The sequence below is a fragment of the Falco cherrug genome, chromosome 8 (genome assembly GCF_023634085.1).
Source record: "Falco cherrug isolate bFalChe1 chromosome 8, bFalChe1.pri, whole genome shotgun sequence".
Taxonomy (NCBI): Eukaryota; Metazoa; Chordata; class Aves; order Falconiformes; family Falconidae; genus Falco; species Falco cherrug.
In genome coordinates this window covers 13,643,721-13,661,498 of record NC_073704.1, presented here as the reverse complement: position 1 = coordinate 13,661,498, position 17,778 = coordinate 13,643,721, and the positions used below count along the sequence as shown (strand labels likewise).

The following is a 17,778-nucleotide window of genomic DNA, read 5'->3' as shown; positions in this document are numbered from 1 at the left end:
CACAGCTTTTTTCACCTGGAAGGAGTCTTCCATGGCAGCACACTTTTTCCCAGGAAGAGTCATGTACTTGGAGACAGCCTGAGTGCATGACAGATGACAGCATTCCTGGGAATTTGCTTCAAGTTTCCAAGGTTTCTGTTCTGAACAAGCACAAGGATTGAACATTTCTCCTGAGACTTCTTTCATGCATGGTCACAAAAATGATCATCCTTTCCCATCAGAGGGAGTTTTCCTTTGTGCCCAAGAAGCATGTGGTGGAAAATAAAAGCTGCAGCTCTTGTTCACACAACTCTGGCTGAAGTCAGCCTCCCCAGCCATGCATGCAGGGATTTAGCTTTGTCTCTCATTTTTAGAAGTGCACAATTCCTGCTTCTTCAAGCTTAGCTCATATATTTTATTAGATGTTCTCCTAATTAGTCATTTTCAGAAATAATGGTATAAGGTGAGATTTCTTCCCAGAATTTTTTTAATCGGGCTGAAGTTTTCAAGGAAAGATCTTTAATTTTCCAGGAAAAGGGGAAAAGTCCTGTTACTGTTTTTGTTTAATAACAAGCCAGCCAGATATGTGATAAGCCTAAAAAAATTTGTGGCAGATGCCAATACACAGACACTACAAGCAGTTTCTTTTGTTCATGCAAGCAGCTGGCTCACTGTTACACCTGAAGAGGTAATTAGAAAGATAAGTTGGAACACTAATTTGCAACATTCAGGCCTTCCCTGGGAAGGTATTGCCATGACAAAAGGAAATAAAGGAACTCCCAGTCAAGAACAGGGGCACTATCCACCATTTTTCACTCTTACTGGCAGCTCTAGGTAACCTTTAACCTCTTCCCACCAGCCTCCTCAAAGAAGCTACAAGATGCAGGAGAGTAAAGGGAAAGGGTCCTGTCTCCTCACACAAAATGCCCCGTGCATTTATACTTAGAACAAACGTCTTTTATTCTGATTCCCTTGTGCTCTGCTGCTCTCAGGTACTCCAACAGCTAAAAAGGAGAAGGAAAAAACCTGGAAGTGCCACACATGCGAAGGGTAGATTGCTTTATAAGGACACTAATGGACACATTTAAGATCAGTTTTATAGATTACTAGCAGTCAGGATTATTTTGTTTGGTTAGTTTATTACCGTGGATAGCACAGTGCTTGGCTCTGAATCTACTTTACACAGATTAATTAATTTAGTTTTGTAGTGCTGTACAGTGAGCTTTGCAACGCTGCCTGTGAGTGCAAACGGGGCTTGCAGGGAGAGCTACAGTTTAGTGACACTTGTACAAATACAGCCGTGACAAGTTGTGTGCTCAACTTTAGAGGCTGCTGTTGAAATCTCCAGTTAGGAAGTGGGACTCTTCTGCCATTCATCTAATTTCTGTGATCAAAGCAAGCCTGGCTTGCGCCTGCACTGAGATTCCTGTACAGCTCACACCAAAGCTGATCACTTCAGAGAGAAGACAACTGGACCTTAGAAAAGAAAGCTCTATCAGTAACCTGGAATCAGCCAGTATAAAATTTCTCCTTATCTGGAACTCTATTCTTGGGGAGAAATATTATCAGTAGATGTGTATTAATTGGCAGGAAATTGCTTGCCCTGGGCTCCTCTGACAGAGGCCTCCCCCTTCCCTCTCCTCTCCCTGAACTCCACTTTCTCATAACTGCACCACACTCAACATTTGACTGCGCTGAAGGGAGAGATGAATTCTGTGAACAGTAAAAACACAACTTTCTGCTCCATTGCAAGGAGCCAGATGACGGATACTATTTTCAAAGACTTCTTTGTCCATAAGATGGCGTTTGAATTAGGAACTTGTTTAGCCAGATTCTCTTGTTACAATTTACTGATTCATTGGGTGGAGAATGGGAGGGCAGGATGACAGAGCCAGACAGCTTCAATGAACAATTTTTTTAAAAGATCTCATTCAAACACAAATGCATCTTAAAATATATCCAGAATTAGACAGCAGGAAGAATTATAAATTTTAACCTACCTGTGCCTTTAAATAAACTGCTGAGAGGAAATAAGTTGTTTTATCGCTTCTTTTCAGAGAAAAAGTGTAAAGATGTAACAGATGAAATCTGTGGTGTTTTTCTTAAGAACCAGAAGTGGTGGAGAAAAGGTGTTTTTTAAAAAAAAATCTCTCAAAATCTCTCCTGCTCTCAATAAGACCATAACAAAAGTTAAGTATCATTAGGGTTTTTAACATCAAAATTAATTTCTGTTTCAACAACAGAAGAATCAAAAGGCAGGATCAAATTCAGGTCTCCCACTTGTTCTGCCAGATGTAATTCTTTTGACAGCTATCTGAATCACATCAGAATCGATAAATCTGGAATTAGATCTATGAAGATACTTAGAACCTTATCCCCACATCTTCAGTTTTTCCCAGCCTGACCCAAAGCCGTTTGGCAGCAGGTCCCACCTGTACTGGGAGAGTGCCTGGGACCTGGCAGCACCAGTGCCGCCCCTCTTCTTTCTCCGTGCTGCTTCAGCCAGGCCTGAGCTGTTCATACTCTGCCCTTGTGAAATCTTGGGGTCCTTCTCTCAGCTGCTGAGCACTGGCGATTTTCACAGCTTCTACTTCAATTTGTAAAGTTTCTCGGAAATCTCCCAGGGTGTCTAATCTTACTGTTGGGGGAAGGGGAAAGGCCTGCACTGGTCTTGTATGACCTCAGTCATTTAATTTGTCTGTCATTACTTCATGGGTATTGGTTACCAAGAATGTAATTCTCAACTTTCTTACTCACAAAAAAGGGCAATGGTCTAAGTTTTCTTTTATTTCTTTGGTTGACAAAAGAAAAATTACTGCCTGTGGTAGACTCATTCTTTTCAGGTCTCTCCCTCTATATACAGGCACACACATATGTCTGCATGTGGTCATTAGAAACATCATGCATACACAAACCCAACTTTTCCCAGAATTTAAGTAGCAAGAAATATTGAACCCAGAAGACTATGTTAGTGAAATAAATAATATATACTTTTTATTAAGTCCATTTTCACATCACAGGTTTCTTTAGATAAATTTTTCAACTTTCAAGTTCCCTTCTTCCCCCCGCCCCCCGCCCCCCCCCCCCCCCGCTCCTCTCAAGACCGCATTCAGAATAAGTATTTGAGTGTGGGGAAGGGAGACTTCTGAATGAACTTTAGCCAATTTAATAAAACTAGAACAAATCAATAAGCCACCCAGGCATCTAATGCTCTCAGTATTCCCACTGACGGTTCCACAACATCAAACAGTATGGAAAACATTTTCAAGGTAAGTCCTCTGTATTCTGAAACAGGTCCCTAAAGGCAGAAAGATGGAGGTTTTCTTGGCCTACCAGTTTAAAATAGGTCATGCTCTGCATTCACAATCAGCTCAGAGTCAGGCACAGCTCTTCAAAGCAAGAGCTGCAGCAAAGTGTGCTCTGCTCAGGCTGGGAGCGCGCTGCAGCCAAGGTCAGGGGGATGGTGCAAGGGGCAGGTACTCTTCTCTCTGCAGCCATGTTCAGAAAGTTCCTTTCTTCTTAGCCTTGGCTGGCGTGTTGATAAAACCTACTCTTATCTCCATGCAATGTCTACTCATGCTTCATGTCATACTTAAACCAAATCCTAACCTTGCTTCTCCAGTTTTAGTGAGAAACTCTGTGCCTTGTCATCTGCTTGATCAGCACTACTAGAACAGCTTTGCTACTGAAGCAGTGGAAATTAAGTTTCTCGTGGTAATAGGATGTCCTTTGCCAATGTAGCATGTTTCAATTCCCAAGGAACAGACGCTATACAAGCAAAACTACTTCTGTTGGTACAGCTACGTCATGCTTTTATCTTTGTCAAAGTGCAAACCCTTGATGTTTCCACTGGCAAAAGTTTCTAGCTGGATCTTGAAGGAACAGAGGGATACTGCACTGCTGCAGGGCCTTTGGGGCAGGGACAGCTGGTGTGGGTGAAACGGGTCATTTCTCTCTTCTCTCATTCTCTCCCCTATCCCTTCTTCCCCCAGATGAAATTGGCTGTACTGATCCATTTAACTGCAGTTAGTCTAATGACATCTGTCAAAACAGTGAGGCTGATCTGGGATCACAGTTCATCCAACCCCAACCTGACCCCAGGCTCTGCCAGCAGCTGGTGGCAGAGCTAACTTGGCTTTCAGAGTGTAGCCCTTGTTGCCCTCTGTGGGAGGTGAGCCCCTGTATGGGCAGTGTGCTTTGCCATGTTTGATCCACTAATGCTCTTTTGTTCTGTGGAGGTAAGAAAAGGTGACATTCAGGGTGATGCTTTCTTGGCATCCAGATGTGTTCGCAGTTATGCACTGCTGTATCCTGTTCATCATCAGCTTGGATCAACATTTTCAAGTGTATGAGCTCACAGGGCTCATTTTGTCTGCAAGATCCTGGGAGTCCCCATGTACGCTGCTCTGGTGCTCAGTCAATCAGTGCAGTTGTATCAGCTGAAGTGTGGCTGTGCCAGCACAGTTTGTTTCGCTTGGCGCAGGAGAAGATATCAAATAGTAATTCTTTTGGATGCCCCCTTAGCTACTTTGCTCCTTCCTTGCTATTATAGTCATGAACATAGGTATAAATTTATTGGTGGAGAGGTCTATCAGTTTCTCCCCGAATCCACTTTCAATGTCAGAAATGGAGATGTACCGCAGCTTTTACAATCTCTTGTCTGTAAGGAGTTACTAAATAATAGCTGACTTTACCAGATGAGCTGGTATATTTTCCCAGTGATTGCACAGAAATTAAGGAGTCCTGGCTTAGCCTCACAGGAAAGGCTTTGGACCCTTCACTATAATCTTCAGAAATCGCTCCTGGTTCTGGGATCCCTGAACTCAGATGATGATGAGGACAACAGAAGGACTGAGGAAGTCAAGGAGGGGACGATGCTCTGTGCTTTTGCACATGAGAGGCAGGGTATTTTGACCTGAATGCCCACAACTTAAAGTCACCCCAAATCAGCACCTGCGTTTGAAAACCTTTGCCTGATTTGTGCTTTTTTCATATGCCAGCTTTAGACAGGTATGAGAATCAAGGATTTCAGCTGGGTTAAGCCCAGAATTTTTTTGGTATGTCTTGCTCTTCCTTGTGCCCCAGTGTATAAAAGTAACATTTTCCACTAGAGAAGGAGTAGCAGTGACTTTAAAACCCAACCAAACAGGGAAACACATTCAATTGTGTTGGTGATGATGGGGATTTATAGCATGTTGTGAACTATCAACTTAGGCCTAGAATTTAAGCGGGGGGCAGGGGTGGAGGTAGAAAGTGCAGGAAAGCACAGCTCCCTTGTTAAAATGAAGGAATGAGTTTAATGTATACAGGCAGAAAGAGGAGGCAAGTCCTTTCCCTGTTAAATATTTACTAACTGAGCTCTACTTGGGCTTCTGATTTTCTGTATCTCTAAAGGTGGTGGTACTTGTGACAGTAGGATATGTTCCTTAATGTATTCCTCCCTCTCAACCCACCTTGCATGGGAAATGGCTGCGGTAACAAAAAGCAGACTGTTCCCTTCTCATGAATATTAATCAGTAAACTCCCCCTGCTATTTTAAATCGAAGGCTGATGCTAAAGCCCTTTTTTCCCCCCACTCAAACATCCCCCGAGGAAAACCCTGAAAGTCCTGGGAAAGCCATCCACAGAGGCTGCCGTGACTAGAGGCCTTCTAGGCAGTGACATATAAAACTCTAAGGTCAGGGGGCACAGCAAGAGGAGGAATCAGCTTTGTTTCCACTATGTGTTGCTGAAAGCTAAACCTTTATGGAACTTTTCTAGCTGCATTTTTGGCTATTTAGCTTTGAAAACAAAAGATTTATTTATTTATTCCTATTCATCGCAGTTTTTGTCCTAAGTTGACAGCAGTGACACAAGAAGGACCCTCCCTGTTCTGAGTTGTAGCTGTTTATGCTCCTTTGGCCATCACTGCTTTAGTAAAAATATTAAATGATCCTTAGGCAAAGGGAGGAAAATAAAACAAGAAAAAAGATTACACAGAGCCAATGTAAACACCTGTTACTTCAATTCATTCTTCTAAATAAGAAAATTAAAACTCCTCCTGGCAAGTAAAATACATTGATTGGAGCATGTATAGTACTAGATGGTGTCCAGAAACCCAGCTGTGTGTCTTCATGATCCACTTAGCTTCAGATCAAACCAGAGGAATATTCCCAAGGACACAGGGTGATACAGCCAGAGGCTGGCTTCCCTCCTAGATAACCCTGAGCAGTACTGAATAATTCTTTGAACTCAAAGCAATTTGCAATTGTGTTCAGAAATAACACACAGATTTGCCAAAATCCAAGAGTATATCAGCAACCGATGTGTATTTTTCCAGCGCCTGTAATGATAAGATGGTGCGGAGTTTTGTTGTTTTCTCTTTGGGGCAGTGTTAGCACTTGTGGTGTGCTGGAGGATTTCCCATGCCAAGGATGCAATTCATGTCCTGAAGAGTGTGCAGTCAAGAATAATGTTTTTAAATCTTTGTCCTTTATCAAAGAATCTGGATAGACTTCAAAGAACATTATTATCCGTATCTTACAGCTGGGAAAACTCAGACGAGGAGGGATGACATGGCTTCCCCAAGGTGATCTTAGGAGCTGCTGTCAGACCACGAGTAAGATACTGTAGTTCCTGCCTGCTGTGGATGCTGCATCTCATCACGCTGCAAAGGTCAGTGCTGGATGCTGTATGGACTAGATCTGATGTACTGGTTGAAGGCTTCAAGTGAGAGGTGTTGCAAACTGTTAATGAATGGAGGATGTGAGGCAGGGGATGGGACACATTCAAGCTAATCAGCCCAAACAGGCCTGTGTTAGGTGGCTGCTGGTGAGCAATAGCTAATGGCACAAAACCTGTGGTAGAACGGCAGTAAAGCTCACAGGACAGGCTCTGGGTAAGCATGGACAATAACTATGTCTCAGTCTTTGGGAACAACGTCTGAGGACATTGCCCGGGTAGAGGGTGGGAACATGGTGAGTTTTGCTGCTGCTGGTTTGCTTACTTTGTACCTAAGAGTACACACTTGATCCAAACCAGCCATGCTACCCAACTGAACTGGTGATATTTTCCCCCTGATTTACTCTGGAGAGATGATACCTGATTCATGTAAAAGCAGAGTGGCATGAATCAAAAGTACCTGATCCAGCATAAGGCTTGCTAACACAAAGATAAGCCTTCACAATTCTTTGAATGATTTAGGGCTTGAAGACTAAACTCATGTGAGATCAGCCTCTCAGATTAGTGGTTGGCTGCAGTGGTTTTGGTCCAGAGCCCTAAAACCACATGTACTTCCATATTCTGGTCGGAATTCTGGGGTAGGTATCCAACTGTGCTTAAAGGAAGAGCTCTTCAGACAGAACCTGTCCTTTGTGCTTGCAAGATGTGGATGGAATGAATGGTTGATGCTAGTACAAGAGATGTGTATATTCTGCAGCAAAACCTCTTGGTAGATCACAGGTTTCTTAAGCTGCAGTTGTCCTGCTCAGGACTTCTCCAAGGTGATGCAGCAGTACAGTTCTTCCAGGACTCAAAAATGAGAAGCAGCTGTAATTAATAGCTGTAGGTATAAACACGTATCACTAATTGGTGGTAGTTACTAGTTTTCTGGCTCTATTAAGTGCTTGCAACTGATATTTACTCTTGCTTTTCACACCGAGCTAAAGCTGACTAATCCAGTTGGTGACGAACAAGATGGTGGTAGTGTCAGTCATTTTTAATGGAGTGCCTTAGATGTGTGGAGTGTGAGAATGCAAGTGTTTGCTAAATATCAGGTTACTCATTTCAACTGGAAGCATTTGGCTATCGATATGTTTTAAAGACTGTGCTGCATGATGACAAAAAAACCCCAAACCCACAAACCACCTAAAAAAACAGAAAAGAGGTCAGAATTACAGTAAGTTTGAAAAAAATTATTCTAACTGTATTTGACAAGAATGCAACAACTGTCAGTTCAGGAAACTACCCCCACAACAGTGTTTTATAAAGATATAAAATCAAGTAGTTAAACATTAAATGGGAGGCCCAAAGTGCAAACTGAGAAATGGACTTGACCCTAGCAGAAGTTGTGAGAGATCAGAAGCACATCTCGAGAACTGGTTATTTCCTCTCAGCTGAACACTTCTCAGGAATTCTTGTACCTTCAGACCAAGAGGCCTTATTTATTCTACTAACAGATGCAGATATTCACCGCTATATTGCCTGTGGTATACTGACAATAATGGAGAATTTTCAACAGGCAGGTATGGCACCCTGGAAATCATGCCAAGTTGACTCTTGATCTCAAACTTCCAGTTTTTCTGAAAGTGTTACCTAGCTTGGCTAAGCCAGCTGGGCTTGTCCATCACACTTAGCCTCCCAGGTCTTTCAGAAGAGAGGAGAGATGTTGAGACATCAGCAGTCAGTACTAGAGATGCAATACTCTTTTCCCTGACATCATTCAGCTGTGACTCTAAGTGCCAGAGCCAAGGCTGGCCATGTTTTGGAGACAGGGGCTGTCTCTGGGCTGCTACACCCATAGGCTGTATTGGCACTTGCACTCTTTGTGGATGAGCAGTTTCCTGTGGTGCACATAGGAACAGAATCCTTCCTTCTACTTTTCCTGTGTTAGTCCCCCCCCATCTGTGCAACAGGCTTCTGCATTCCATAAACTTATCAGGTGACATCTCTTTCTCTGTGGCATTCTCTCTATACTTATTTAGGGATTTGAATACCTCCCAGTCTGTGATTTCTGGGCAGAACAATGTATGCTATTGATAGTACAGTCTACAGCCAGCTTGTCTTTCACTTTCCTGTTTGACCTTTTAAACTTTAATATTTCACAAATACCCAGTCTTGAAATTTTACACACTTAAGGCACCTAAAAGAAAATTCTCCACTGGTAAAGTTGTCTAAACAAACTAGCCAAACCTTGAAAGGATATAATTTCCCTTGAAAGTGCATCCTCACAGATAATTGATAGCATAGCCATCTTTCAGACCAGATGGTTTCCTTTTGGATGCTTACACAGAATAAAGTATGAGGAGCAAAGTAGCCCTTATACCCTCAGAACAGAGCCTGCCACTGCTTCTTAGACTAAAATCCACATTCCAGAAGGGTATAAGCTAATAAAAAGAACCCTTGCATTTTACCTGATGATAATTAGCTTCATTGCAAGAGAAAAGTAATTTATATACATTGGTTGGTTCATTAATATTTATTATTGTATGATAATAAATGTTTATATGTCTACATACCTATAAGGTAATGAATATAGTACTGCATAAGACATAAATATATTTTATAATAGCGTATGTATTTATAATATAATAAATATAAGATATATTGCAATTGATACTTACATTTATCCCATGCTTTTCTTCAAAGAGATTTGCAAAGGGTAAAATCTATAGTGTCTTCCATGGAAATGAAGCCACTTCTGGTGTGGAATTAGTATGTTGTTTACAGTACTTCATAATCATGTCTAATAGCTGAGGTTGAGCTAGTCCAGCCTTCCCTTTTGGGACCATGTCATAGTACCTGACTTCTGTGTCATACTAGAGCATGGCACTAGCCTCTTCTTCCTCCCGTACAGAGGTGCTGAGCTCTTCACAGGCACAGGAAACACTGGTCCTTTACTCCTGTGATATGTACAATATGCTGCCCAAGCAGCAAATTCCCCCTGCTCCTCTGGAAAGGTAGCAGACCTTTATATATATAAAAAAAAAGACAAAAGGGACCATCTTGGAGGATGGATGTTCTACAGTATGGATTGTGCTGGTTAGGGTAGAGGTGGAGAAAGAAAACATTGATTGAAGATAGCAGTGAGGCAGAGAGGAATCACCCACTTTGGTATGAGAATTTTAACAGGGCATTGTGACAGTTCTTTAAAAAAAGAAAGCAAAACACACTCTCTGAGATTATCTGTGCATTGTGGAGGGAAAACACCACTTACTGAATTGGTGGCAGCCCGGCTGGGAAGTGTCTCAGAAATTGTTTGTTTGTGCTTTGGTGTGGGCAACACAGGACTATACTCTCCTAAACTGATGAGAACAAGGGATTGTGAGAGGAGGGAGAAGGTATTTTGGCAGAATAGGAAGGAAAACACATGCCTTCTAAGGAGATAACACTTCGGAATACATCACTGAGAATCATGAGGTCTACACAATTCCGCTTTTTGTCTCTCTTCCATGTGAGTATATGGCAAACAGGATGGCAGGACTGCAAGGAGAGTTCTGCAGAGGTGATAGGAATGATACAACTTAAAGACAAAGTTTGTGAGAGCAAAGCAGTGTAAGAAGAATTCATCTACTGTTCTTCTGGCAAGATTTGCATTAATACTAAGTTCAGGGAGTTATATACCTAAGGACCATACTAGATCCCCCTTGTTTAAATTCTTCATGTTGGTTCAGTATTTTTAAACTATTTTTTAACTTCTACTACTCTTTTTGCTTCTAAGAAGTTGCCTCATCATAACTAAGCAGATGGACAAGGGATTCATCTAACATTCATCAGTATGTCCAGCCTGAGTAACATTACCTGATTCCTGGAAGTCTTATCCTTCCCATCTCCACTTTTTGTACTACCCTTGCCTTACATTGTCTTCAATCTGGAAGCAGGCAAGGGCAGGGCCCTTGCTGGCTCACGTTTTTGCAGTGTTTGTGCATGGGGGCCCTGATACTAATTTTTTAGCTTTTGTGGAACAGCATCAGTCAAAGTGCTTGTAACCCAAAGCCTGCTTGTGAAACACGAGAAGAGTTTGTTCTTCGATGGACAGTGCTGTGAGCAAGATAGTGATGGCTCTTGGAAGGCATTGTATTTGTGGAGGGCTTCTCAGGAAGCATGGCTATGCTGGTGGTTCCTTCTCCCGATTCCCGACCAGATGCTTCTCCTGAGTACCAACTTCACTAGCAGGACTCAGGCTGGGAGAGCACACGATGTGCCTTTGGAAAGGTTCAACTGCCCCTTCATATGCCCTTTTGGGCCTTGGCGTAGCCAGGCTTCAGGAAGAGCAGAGAGGAGAAGGTCAGAAGATGAAAGGGTCTTTAGAGTAAAATCCTCTGCTGAGATGCAAGGCATAATGACTTTGTCACTCAATTAGACTGAACTTTCAAAGCACGGAATGATGTGTCAGACGCGGCAATGCAGCCCTTGTCAGCGCAGTGTGTGGGAGGCAGCCCAGCAGAGGGGAGGGAAGTGAAGAGGGTTTGTTCAGCAGCTGGCACAGCAGCTGGGCCCCGCCAGCTCACATATGAGTTGCTTCATGCCCATCAGTGCCCAGCTTCTTCACTGGCTGTGGCACTTGGCACTCTGCTAAGTCTGCTCTTCTTAGCTCTCCTTCCCTGGTGCAAGGCTCAGCAGCAAACATGCACCCTGAGAAAGCAAAGAGCCCAGGACCAGCACAAAGCACTTTATGCAAAGGATTTTAAAGCCTGCTCATATTAAGAGGTAAGTAAGTTAGTGGCTTCTAAACTACATAGTGGCAAAACTGCTTTGAAAAGCAAAGTAGCCTTCAATTATATGATTAACTATATTAACTGTTCTGTCCTTATGGAATGCCTTGGCTTGAAGGCTGATGCATTTCATGCACCCTCCTGTCCAAATCAGTGAGCACCAGATGAACACCCATTGTGAACTGTGAAACTCAGAGCCTTGTGAGAGGAAATAGCTCCCTCATGAAAATCAAAGGCCTCTGTAACAGCGCAGAATGGATATAAATAGGTGTGAGGGTCTTCTTCAGAGGCCCTTCTAACCTAGACTGCCCAGTCCTTCTGACTGAAACATCAAATATCATTTTATATGTAACTAAGTTATCTGTATAATTTGTGCTTTTCAGTGCTGTATGAACATGGCAAATGTGCACGGTGACTGAGATTTTCAAAAGTCACGAGAATTAAGACACCAGTAACAGCTGGTGCCTAAATCCCTGAGACTGTGTGGAAAGGCAGTCAAGAAAACTGTTAAGAGGTTTGCAATGAGAATGCCCTGGGGAAGGAACTCAGCATCGTCCTAATTGGAAGCTGAGAGATTTCACAAGCAGAGCTTCTGTTTGCAGCATTTTGCTGAATCCTAGTGTCATTTAACAGTCTCAGGATGACTCTATAAACCACTCCTTACCACAGCCAGGTCCAAAAAGCTGTTCTGTGAAGCCAGGAATAGTTGGATTTTACAGAGGTGATTGAGCTTGGTTCCTTCTATCCCATGTATGCTTCTTTCTCCTCAGACTCACAGCACCTCTTGCCAGAGTCAAACATTGTATTAAAGCCACGGCTGCAGTGCGCTACCTTAAAGATTTCTCCCCCAAGAGTGAAGATACGACTGCACTTCCAACTCTGAGCCACAGAGGAGCTAGAGTGTGGCTGAGCATCTGTCCCTGTGCTTCTACAGCTCAAGCAAAGAACATTCCTTTTACCTTTCCATGTCCTGGGTGACTCAGTGCATCCACACTATTCCCCTCCAGCCTCTCAGCCCCAAACAGACACATTGCATTCACATTAATTTGAACCCAGACTCTGGTACCAGGCATTTCTCTCAGCAGGGAAATCAGAGTATAGGGCATGGAAGCTCTGCACCGCCCAGGCAGCCTGCCCTACTGAGCAAGGCCCAGGACCACTCCATGACATGTATAACAAAAACAGTATAGCGTAAGCATCCTGGAAAGGATGCTCAAAACCAACCAGTTTTGTTTGAATAGCTTGCTGATACCACCCTTCTCATCCTCTGTACCCTCAATGCTACTGTAAGTGCTGTCTGTCTCATGGCACAGGGAATTGCACCCACTGGAAGTTGCTGGAAGTCCTGAGTCTCAGCAACTCACTTGTGAGTAATCAGTGTGGAAAGCAAGGTTTTCCTATTTCGTCCCTTGTTAGGTTTTCCTATGGACCAGTTGCCATCAGAATACTGCAATGAGGCAAACATCCATCAGAAAGTGAGAACCTGTGTTGCTGGAAGGGAAAAAGAGCATCAGCTGCTTTCAGGAAGCGAGAACTGGTGCCAGTTTATGGTTTGCTCTCAAAGGGCCTGACAGGCATCTTATTGAAACTGATGGAACAGCTGGCATTGATTATATTGAGTTCAGCTCCAACATGAAACTTTGAGAGCACTTTTCAGCATCTAATGATGGCTTCCTACATAACTACTTTGGAAACCCGATCTACTTTCCTTCCAGCCCCATTCCAGTCCAGGCTGGCTTCTGTTTCTTTGGCCACTAAAGCTCTTGTTGACTAAATCTTCTGGGACAAACACATAACTGGTGCTTAAATCCCCAGACAAAAGCAAGCACAGATGCCTTTTCTCCTTTGAAATATCCAAGGTCTTTCTTTGCATAGCAAGAATCTATGCCCTGAATGGACTCAGGGAGGGCAGAAAGGGACTTGCTGCCTGTGAGGCCTGGTTAATATGCCTCTGACTGGCCGGCTTTGTGCCTTCACTTTAGCTCCTTGTGAATGAGAATGGCCCTCTGGCAGGTAGCCTGAGGGCTAGCTATGGCTAGCTGTGAAGGGATGAGCTGGGAAACAGGAGCAAGAATAAAAGTAGGGAGTATCAGATGAGAAGAGGGGAAACATTCTTATTGGCAAGTGCTTTACTACCGAGACTACATCTGTGTGTAGTGTAGCCTTCTCTCTTGTTGTCTGCAGCAGATCCCTACAGCATCTGTCATCCATCTAATTGATTTTCACCTTCTTGAAAGCTGTTCAGAGGAATGTATGGGAGCCAGCCTTGCCTTGCTGATTATTTTCTCAGCTCCCTCAGCATCCCAGGGCTGAACCACAGGTTCTGTATCTGAAAGCAAGTGGGTTTAGATGTAATGTGACGTGGCATTAGTGAGACCTTGATCCTTTCTACATGTTGCCTATGTATTTTCTAGTTTGGGGAGCTCTCAATTGTTTCATTTGCATGACACACAGTGTAGGAAGACTTTTCTGCTCTTTCTGCCCAGCTGTCTGCTGCCAGACTCAGGTTTCTTAAATACTAGCCACAATTTTCAGGAACTAAAGTTTGTTGCAGTGTCAAAGGTAAATGTTATAAATCAGAAGCAGTGTCCTCAGAGGGTGTATACTCTGCTTCAGAACAGCAAGGCTGCTTCCAGTTTCTGGAATTTGCTTCATAAGCCCAGTCACTACTGCTAATTCTTTTTATTTCTTTGCATATTTTTAGTGTGAAGGCAAAAGTCTATGGGCTTAGAGAAGCTCAGACTGGTTTGTAAAAGAGCTACTCAGTTTTCTAGGTGGCTTCTAAGCCCATATTTAGAAGCTTCTCTCCTGTCTCTCTTGGAAACCATTAAGCATGTGGAGTATGTTCAGCAGCTGACAGTTGTACTGAGATCTGGAAATAATAAGGGTAGAAGAAATAATCCACCAAGATGATGTAGCTCATGTCAAGGTAACAGGGAGAAACACCAAATGGTCATTCAGTGTTAAGCATGAAGTCTAGCATGGGTTCAGGCAGATTTAGAAACAGATAAAAGAAAAAAAAAAAAGAAAAGAAAAAATCATTCACAGTAAAGAATACAACTGGAGGAGATAGGAACTAGATACCACCCAGCACCCCATGTGCACTGTGAGGGGAAATGAAGTGAGCTGTGCCAGTGCTGGGCTGTCAGAGCCAGGGGCAGTGGAAAGCAATGGGCTAAGCCTGTTTGTGTGATTTACCTCATTGAAGGAAATCAGTTCAGCATGCCTGAGAGCTGGCAAGGTAGTAGATTTGCCTCAGCAAAATCAAAGGGGTTGTGGTCCCTTGGTAGCTTGTTCTCTGCTTGGGCAGAGTGCTGCAAAGGTTTTCTATGGCAGGGACCCAGGACTCTTCTTCAAGCTGCCATGTCTGTAGGGAAAGGGCTGTGTGGGGAGGGTGGAAAAGTGTCACTGGAAAGTCCTTGGTCCTTCTTGTCTGTTGCTGTTATGGTTTTATTCTGAGGGGAGTTCCCAGACATTCCATTTACAAGAAGTAGTTCAGGGAGAATTTTCTGTGCTAATTGCCGTGCTGTTTACTGCCAGAGAGATGCAGGGTTTATTACTTCATGCACTTTAAAACTGGTGGAGGGTGACAGGGTTTATGATTTAATCTCTAGCAAGTGTCTCTTTCATTGGGGGTAGGTGAAATGTTACTATCATTTGTTCAAAGGTGGAGTGACAGTTTTGTACTAGAACCCAACTAACTGCATCTCAGAAAAATGCTGATACAATCACACACAAGAACTGGATGAGATGAGACACTTTTCTCCCCGTTTCTGCGGCACACAGTGGAAGCTGCTGATATTTGATGAGCAGTAACAAGATGCCCTACTGTGACACCCCACCAATGCCAATTGTTTATGCGAAGTCTGCTGAGCAACCAACATGCTGAAGAGGCAGAGTCATGTTCAGCACAATGAGATCCAGGGACTCAGATATGCTGCAGTGTTAATTCCTGATATTATTGTTGCTGATGAGAATTTATCTACAGTTTCAGAGGCAGAAAACTCACTCCTAAAAAGAGAAGAGTTAGAAAGCAATTGTTTCTGCCTGAGCTGATCCCACCAGCCTCCACATGTCCCAGGTGCGCAGATCCAGGATGCTAGGTTAGCCTTACCTCAGTGTTGCAAATTACACTCAAATCCCACTTATCCTCAGTAGCCTTATTGTTGACAGCTGCTTCTGGAGAGCATCTTCAAGATGCATTACCTTAATTCATGGTTTGCCTTGTCGCCCTCAGCCTCTCTCTCCTGTGTGCTCTGAACGCCTCCCTGTTCTCTGCTGCACTCCAGCCTCGCCCAGTTGTGGCGTGGTCCCTGTACCCCAGCACCTCTCTGCCTGGCCCTTGGCACAGGGAGCCCTGGAGGGTCAGTTCTGTGGTTCCGGGCTTTGCCCCTGCCACAGTTTCACGCTTGAACACTTCTAGCTTCTTGCACGGGTTGGTTGTACCTGCAAAGGGGCACAGCACAGGGATTGCAGATGACTGCAGATGATTCACAAGAATATGATCAGGGCGTTTTTCTGCTGTTTTATAGGAACTCTTTACAAAGCTCCTAACGTTTTTCCATTTGGCAACTTAAAAGCATAGTTTTCTTACACTGTGCTGAAAAGCTCCTCTGGCATTTGTGAAGGAGATGAACCTAATGTTCCCAGACTAAAGCTAGGTTACTGAGACCTTAGCCTTGTGTATTCCTCAGAGAGGAGAATCAGAGGTCTACCTGAATGGTAGCGGCTTTCCTGACTACATTTGAGGTGTTTCTAGATCTGCAACAAAGTTGATGAGGAGTACTTGGGGATGAAAGCACCATGTGCCCTGGAGCCTGTGGCACTTAGCAGTCTTTATGGCAGCACATTATCCTTATTGTCTGCATCACACACCTGCTAGAAAGGGCTCACCTGCCCTTTCTGGGTCCACACACAGGTGTCTGTATCCTGCTGTCAACCTGGCTTGTCTTTGGGTCCTTCTGAAGTAAAAGGGGGTGATATCTTCTTCAGAACTTCTCACTGAGATTGTTAATGTTTTGTAGCTTTTTGTACTGTTTTCCCATCTCCCTCTATTTCCCACCGTATCAGGGTTACTCACCCCCCTCTGCTTCCTTCTGTCAGTGCTCCATATGTTCTCTTACTCCACAAGAAAAGGCTCAGCATAGTCTCCATTCTCTCCACTCCCCAAGCTCTGTCTTTAGTCAGTAGAGAGTGACAGACCTAGCAGAAGCTGAGGAGCCAGAAAGGTGGGTAGCAGGACCCTGTTGTCTCTGTAACAGTTGCAAAAACCTCCGTACAACTCTATATTCTTGAACAGATACAGGGGCCCTTTACTGCAAGCCTTGGAAGAACAAATTGACAGATACCTGAGTTGGAAATGAACTGCCCCTGCAAAGAGGCTGGTTACAGTGTTAAAGGAGAGGGAAATTCAGAGTCATTAAATAGGAAAGGATCAACTCATCACATGCTGTAGAGTTTTTAAGCAAACACAGCAGGAGAATAGAGTAACTGTGCCTTCCCTTCCCCCACACAAATAACTGGAGTCCTTATTTCAGCCAGTGCCACACAGCACACAGCTACATGACTCATTTTCGATTTACAAGGTTTCTTGGTTTTTACTGTGACAAAATTCAGTGCCTGTAAAACTCTTGACTTTTTATTATTACCTTCAGAAAATGGCACACCTCTTCATTTTCCTGTTGGTGGCCTCAGACTGAGAACTTTCTTTCCTAGGACATGTTGTAGGACTTACGGGATGGTCAAGCAATCTCCAGATTGCCCAGTCTGTGCAGACCATGAACTTTAACAGTGCAGATACAATGGATATATTTTACTATATCAACTTTTTGTGTCCTACCACTGTTAGAAAGGCAAGGAGTGCTTGTTCTAATGCTGTCCTGCATACTTCTGCAAACCATCCCTGTCCTCGACATATTCTCTTGCCTTAGGCTTTCTCAAGTGGTGGTGGAGTACTCGTCCTTTGCTTCTGGTTGATCCTCATCTGACCAACAGTTTTCTGTCCTTCAGCTCTGATGTGGCTCTACCTTTCCCTAAACTGCAGGTGACCTTGGTTTAGTGTTTATATAGGGCCCCTTTCTGCCTCAACCCATTCATACTCTGGGGAATCGGATTTTCTTCACAGCATCTGAAGTCCACGCTGTTCTTCACACTTGGCCTGAGACTGTTCGGGGAAGAGCAGCTCTTTCTGCCCTGCACTTGCCATCCAGCCGATGGCTCCCTTCTGAAGTGCCTGGGAGGGGGAAGCTGGCCCTAGTCATGGCACAGGGGCTGCTAGTGTGGAGTCTGTCTGTGTGAGACCGCACCTGATTATAAGCACTCACCTGATAGAAAACTTCAGTACACCTACCTGGTACTGGAGTCAGACAAGTAATTCTCAGGTTTTCAA

At 43.7% G+C, this 17,778-nt stretch overlaps 1 long non-coding RNA gene across 1 annotated transcript in view; it reads left to right on the top strand.

Annotated features, from left to right (window-relative positions):
• Window positions 1–6,518: 6,518 nt before the first annotated feature.
• LOC129736640 (uncharacterized) overlaps window positions 6,519–17,778 on the top strand; it is a 59,729-nt gene continuing 48,469 nt past the window's right edge. The window contains exon 1 of the long non-coding RNA XR_008733540.1: window positions 6,519–6,633. This is a non-coding gene — a long non-coding RNA (uncharacterized LOC129736640). The remainder of the gene's footprint in view (window positions 6,634–17,778) is intronic.